Raw genomic sequence first — 6,000 nt, 5'->3', positions numbered from 1 at the left:
TGAGTATTGTCCCTCTGGAAGTGAGGGGAAAAAAGAAAAATTTCAGTTGTCACTGAAACAAGAAGTAAAGTTATTATAGCATCTTCTATAAGGGTATAAGAACAGCTGCTGGGCTGAGCTGTGACATCATTCACTCATTGAGAAAATGACTAGACATCCTCTGAAAGGCCAATGTGCTAAGCAAGCAACTCTCTGTCTTTTAACAGTGGAGGGGAAGTTGCTCAGCACAGCTGCTGTTACTATAACTGCTGTGGCTACTACAGTGTATTACACAATCTCTGTGATCCTGCCAGGAAATATTTATATATATTTACTAGGGATGCACCGATATGACGTTTTTTCGGTATCGAGTACCCTTATTTTCTTTTTGGTACTCGCTGATACCGAAAGTCCCATTAAGGCTGCCAGGTGGTGTGTAATGACTAGCCACCTGGCTTCCCGATTAGGCGGGAAGCCAGGCAGCGTGTAAAGACTCGCCACCCGGCTTCCCGATTAGCAGGGAAGCCGTCTCCATGCTTCTCGTCACTAGATGACGAGAAAGCATGGAGCCGGCTTTCTGACCAATCAGGAAGCTGGGCGCCATGTAATGACGCGGCAGCCTGCTTCCTGATTGGCCAGCAAGCCGGTTCCATGCTCCCTTATGATGAGGGAGCATGATGCCACTGCCCGGCTTACTGATACCGGAAGCTCAAGTATCGGAGCAATTGGGTGAGTACGATTACTCGCCCAAATACTCTGCATCAGCATAGATACCGATACCAGTATCGGTGCATCCCTATTATTTACATTGTGCCAGCCTGGACTATAAATTTTTAAAGCTGGGCATCAGCTTTAACACTTTACCCTAACTTAAAGTTAGGGACAGGACAAAAGTGTTAATATTTAAGCGCACAATAAACTCTATTCCCCCACTAAAAAAAACATCTTTTGTCGAACTTGGGGGTCCTGATGGGACAACATGCTGCTCAAATTTTGTCCGAGTCAGCAGGCCTTTTGAGCAGTGTATGGCCAGATTAGCACTTACATTTTTTCCTCTAATCCCTGCCGCTAACACTATTCTAACAAAATCCTCAAAACTCAATAGCTCCCCACCAGGCTATTGTATTCTGACAGTGGTGTGTGTGTTGCTATCTGAATACATGTACAGTGACTGCAGCTTATTGGCTACAGTCACTGTTCACCTGAAAATGAAACACAGAAAGCCTTTCTAGAAGCAAACCTAGAGAGACTTGCTATAGAGAGGGAAGCTGCAGCCGCCATAGCGAAAGCAGATGCCTTAGAATTAGCCATATGCCCAGAAGCCTAACCCGAAGATCCTCTACGAAACATCCTCTAGAACCAGCCTTCACAGCAGAAAGGTATGACAGAGGCCGCTTCAACCAGAGACTTCTAAAAAGTATGATTACACACCACCTTTCCACCATAGCAATACATAGCCGGCCACATCAAACCACAGTAGACTTTGCAAAGTTCTTTGCACGTCGCGAGTTAGTCATCAAATTACCTTAAAAGTTTGATGATCGCCCTGAAAGTTACAGAGCATGGCAATCCCACTTCCAAAATGCTGTCAGAGGCTTAGACCTTACATATGGTGAAGAGATAGACCTCCTGATCAAATGGCTCTGGAACAAGACTGCTGAGCAAGCCAGGCAGATCAGGACAATAAATATAAACTACCCAGAGACTGACCTTAAAATGATCTGGGAAAGACTTGATGAGTGTTATGGCTCTGCAGAAGCAATAGAAAGTGCACTATTCAAAAGACTTGATGGGCTTGTTAGGTATTTTGGGGAAGCTATCAGAAATGTAGGGAACTAAGTGACTTGCTAATGGAGCTTCAGTTGGCCAAATCAGAAGGGGATCTACAAGGACTTGCATTCGTTGACACAGCCAGAGGTGTCAACCCCATAGTACAAATGTTACCGTATAACCTACAAGAGCAGTGGATCACACATGGCTCCAGATATAAAAGACAATACAATTTCCCATTTCCCCCGTTCTCTGTTTTTGTGGACTTTGTGTGCCAAAAAGCTAAAACAAGAAATTATCCTAGTTTTGACTTTACACTGTCATGTGCTGCTCCCACAGGCCTTAACCCTCGCAAACCACCGGCAGCAGTACACAAAACTAATGTGACTCCTCCAGATTCTTTTCACAGGTCTGCCAGGTCCTCTAACTCGGAGACAAAGATCCTGGTAAGCAGTGTCCCTTGCACCACAAGTCGCATCCTGTCCTGAAATGCAGAGCCTTCAGAGAATCCATGGAGGACCACAAAGACTTCCTGAAAGAGAACAACATCTGCTACAAGTGCTGTTCATCGACATCTCACCTTGCCAAGGACTGTAAGGTCAGTGCAAAATGCACAGAATGTGACAGCTCAGATCTCACACACACACACAGCTTTACTCCCTGGGCCATCCCCACGGACTTTACAACGCACTCACAACACAAGTGAGCATGGTGGGGAGGAAGAATACACTACTACAATTATACCAGAGATCTCTTCACAATGTACAGAGTTCTGCAAAGGAGTCATAGGTGGCAGGTCCTGCTTCAAAATCTGTCTAGTCAGAGTCTACCCAGCAGGTCAAAAAGACAAAGCAATTAACCTTCATGCAATTCTTGATGATCAAAGTAACAAGTCTTTAGCTAGCTCAACCTTTTCATATGTTTGGCATTAAAAGCCCCAGCATTCCTTACTCCCTAAAAACTTGTTCTGGAATAGTGGAGACGACAGAGAGGAGAGCATCTGGCTACCATGTTGAGTCTATTGACGGACAAACATCTGATCCCCGATCATAGATTTGAAACCCCAACACCAGATGTAGCAGTTCTCCACCCACACTGAAACGCATAGCGCATCTGATACAACTTGATCCTCAGGCACAGGTAATCCTACTTCTTCGGAGAGATATCTTATGAGTTAGCAAAGCCAGTGCTCAGATTAATGGTCCCCACAATGCTCCGTATGCCCAGAAGTTAGACCTCAGATGGGTCATTATAGGGGATGCCTAGGATGCATGCACAAATCTCTCTGTTAACAGCATGCTTACAAGTACACTAGAACAGTGGTTCTCAACCTGTGTAACCTCAGGACCCACATTTGTCCTTGGTCATTAAGTCGTGACCCAAGTTGCACTGCAATGGAACGCACGGCATTGCGGTACTGCGCATTCCGATGCGGGCAATAGAACTGTGGGTGGGAGGTGCATTTGGGGTGCCATTCAAATGAATGGCAATGCAATGCACTTCTCACACCAAAGCGTAGGTGCGATTGCGAAGTACAGTGCGTTATTCGCACGGGTCTGTGCGATTAACGCACTGTACTAATGTGAATGGGCCCTCAAAAACACACAACCACAATCTCACACACACACATACACACTCCAACATTTTTTAAATTTTTGTTCTTTTTGTAAGATCCAACCAGTCTTTCTACCTTATGAGAAATGAAGTGGATCCTCAGCCTGGGGTCCGGTGTGGGCTGCTGTGCTGTGATGGATCTCCATCCATATGTGCAGTGCTTGTACAGCTCCCTTGCATACCCTGTAAAGGTGCCAAGAGCCAGTATGTTACATCACTCCGGTCCAGGCACCTCTACAGGACATGCGAGGGAGCTGTAAGCAATGCACTTATGGATGAAGCCCACCCTACCTCAAGCTGACACTCGGTGCTGGGCAGCATATTTTGAATGGCTGTTTGGCGCGAGAACTGACAGTGCTGTGCTAGGGGGAGGCAGAGGAGCCTCTCACCTAGAAAAGTGGAAGGCACACGGGGACCCACTGAACACTCTGCTTTTAACCTTATTGGTTAGACAGGTTTTTTTGCATGTGGCTGGTGAGTGTGCCTGGAAACTTTTTGCTGTTCCACTGAACATAGATTCCTGACCCAATTGTGAGGCACGACCCACTAGTTGAGAACCAAGGGTCTAGAGCAGTGGTTCTCAACCTGTGCAACCTCCGGACCTACATTTGTCCTTGGCCATTTAGTCACGACCCAAGTGGGGCGTTCAGGTGCAGTCTACAGGACTGTGGGCGGGAGGTGCGTTTGGGGTGTCATGTAAATGAATGGCAACGCAAAACACCTTCCACACCAAAATGCGCAGTAGGTGCGATTGCGTGGTACAGTGCATTAATAGCATGGGACTGTGCGATTAACGCACTGTACTAGTGTGAATGGACCCTCAAAAACACTGACAGACAGACACAACCACACATATAATCTCACACACTCACAGATATTCTCACACACACTGTGCATTGTTTGTACAGCTTCCTTGTGCACCCTGCATAGGGCTCATGTGGGAACTCTAAGCAATGCTCCCTTTTGGCCATACTTCCTGCCCACCCCACCTCAAGCTGACATGCAGGGCCGGGCAGCATATTTTGAATGGCTGCTCGGCACGAGAACTGATGGTGTTGCGCTAGGGGGAGACCGAGGAGTCTCTCACCTAGAAAAGTGGAAGGCATGTGGCGACCCACTGAACATGGGGTCGCCACCAACTTTTGGGTCATGACCCACCAGTTGAGAACCAAGGCACTAGAGAATGGACATCCCTCCCTTTTCCAACCATGCCACAATCAGTTCCTCGCAAATGAGTTACCATACGCTACCCAATTGCCTTGTCCCTTCATAGGCCTCCCCCAAGTGAAAACCTCGCCTGTGACAGTGACCAATACCATTTAGGGTGCACAGTCTTTCAAAGAACAAAAGAGGAAAATCAAGTGGCAATGTCTATTGAGGACAAACTTTAGAAATAATGGAAAAGAAGTCTTGGGTAGAGTGTAGGAAGTCTCGAACAGCCTCATCTGTTCTCCATATTTCACACCCATATATGCTCCTGTACCTTCTACAAAAGTACTCAGCCAAAAACTTTGCATATTTTCTGATGCTTCTGTCAATAGCAGCTGTTGCCTCCTTAAAGACTGTAGATGTTACAGCACAATGCCACGTAGGATTTGTCATGGACAAAGCAAAACTAGCTCCACAACCAGAGCACACTATCCCTAGATTAGAACTTTGTGCTGCTGTATTAGCTGTCCAGCTAGCATAATTTATTACCTCGGAAATAAACATTGACCTCAAAGATGCCGAATTCTACACTGACAGATTTACTTCTCTGAGTCCTGATGACCATTGTCACTGGGGCTGAAAGTGAAGAAAAAGTAAAAAATGTTGGGGGATAGAGGTGACATTTTCCAAAGGGGAAACTACTTCCGCTAATAGATGTCTACAAGGCGGTTTACAACCTTTGTAGATAATTTCTCTCGCTTCCTGTTGTGTCTGCAGGACAGGAAGTAATTGGAAATTTTTTTCATGGGACATGATTGGCAAAAAAAGTTATAATGGTTTTAACTGTTCCCTAGTCTGTGCAAAATGGGGGGAAAAAAAAGTTTTGGTTTTAGTTCTACTTTACCTCCATAAAGAACATACACCACAGACAAGAGTCCAGCTTTTCATACTGATTACTATTTTTAGGTAGCTTATGTTTCTATGCAACGAAAGCTGCTAAGCAAGGCAAATTTAGAATTCCATTACACGACAATTTGGCAAATCTGACATTAAGACTTCTTCTGTGGTTAGATATCACCAACAGGTCACATAACATTGAATCTAACAGTTCTTTATCAAACATTCTAGTGTTCTCTCTGTATATTTCAGATACTACCCCTGCAGCTGTCTAGCAGCTTCTCAGTGAGACTCCTATGTAAAGTCACAGAGGGCTGTGTGTCACGCTCACCTATACACACAGGTCTGTCAACACAGCACACGTATGTTTATTGGCTGCTTACAGCAGGTGAACATTTGCTTCCTTGATATCACCTGCCAGTACCTGCAAAGCCTTTGTTTTACATCCTCCCATGGACTGACAGCTGAGACAACACCAGGCTACTTTCCCTTAAATCCCTATTTCATGAACTATAGCTCCAAACGGCACATTTTAAAAGGTGACATTAGCAGTTTACGTATGAACTTATGAACTATTTGTATGAAAGAACC

The sequence above is a fragment of the Nanorana parkeri genome, unplaced genomic scaffold (genome assembly GCF_000935625.1).
Source record: "Nanorana parkeri isolate BGI_ZX_2015 unplaced genomic scaffold, ASM93562v1 scaffold26, whole genome shotgun sequence".
NCBI lineage: Eukaryota > Metazoa > Chordata > Amphibia > Anura > Dicroglossidae > Nanorana > Nanorana parkeri.
Note: the sequence above shows the minus strand (reverse complement) of the source record.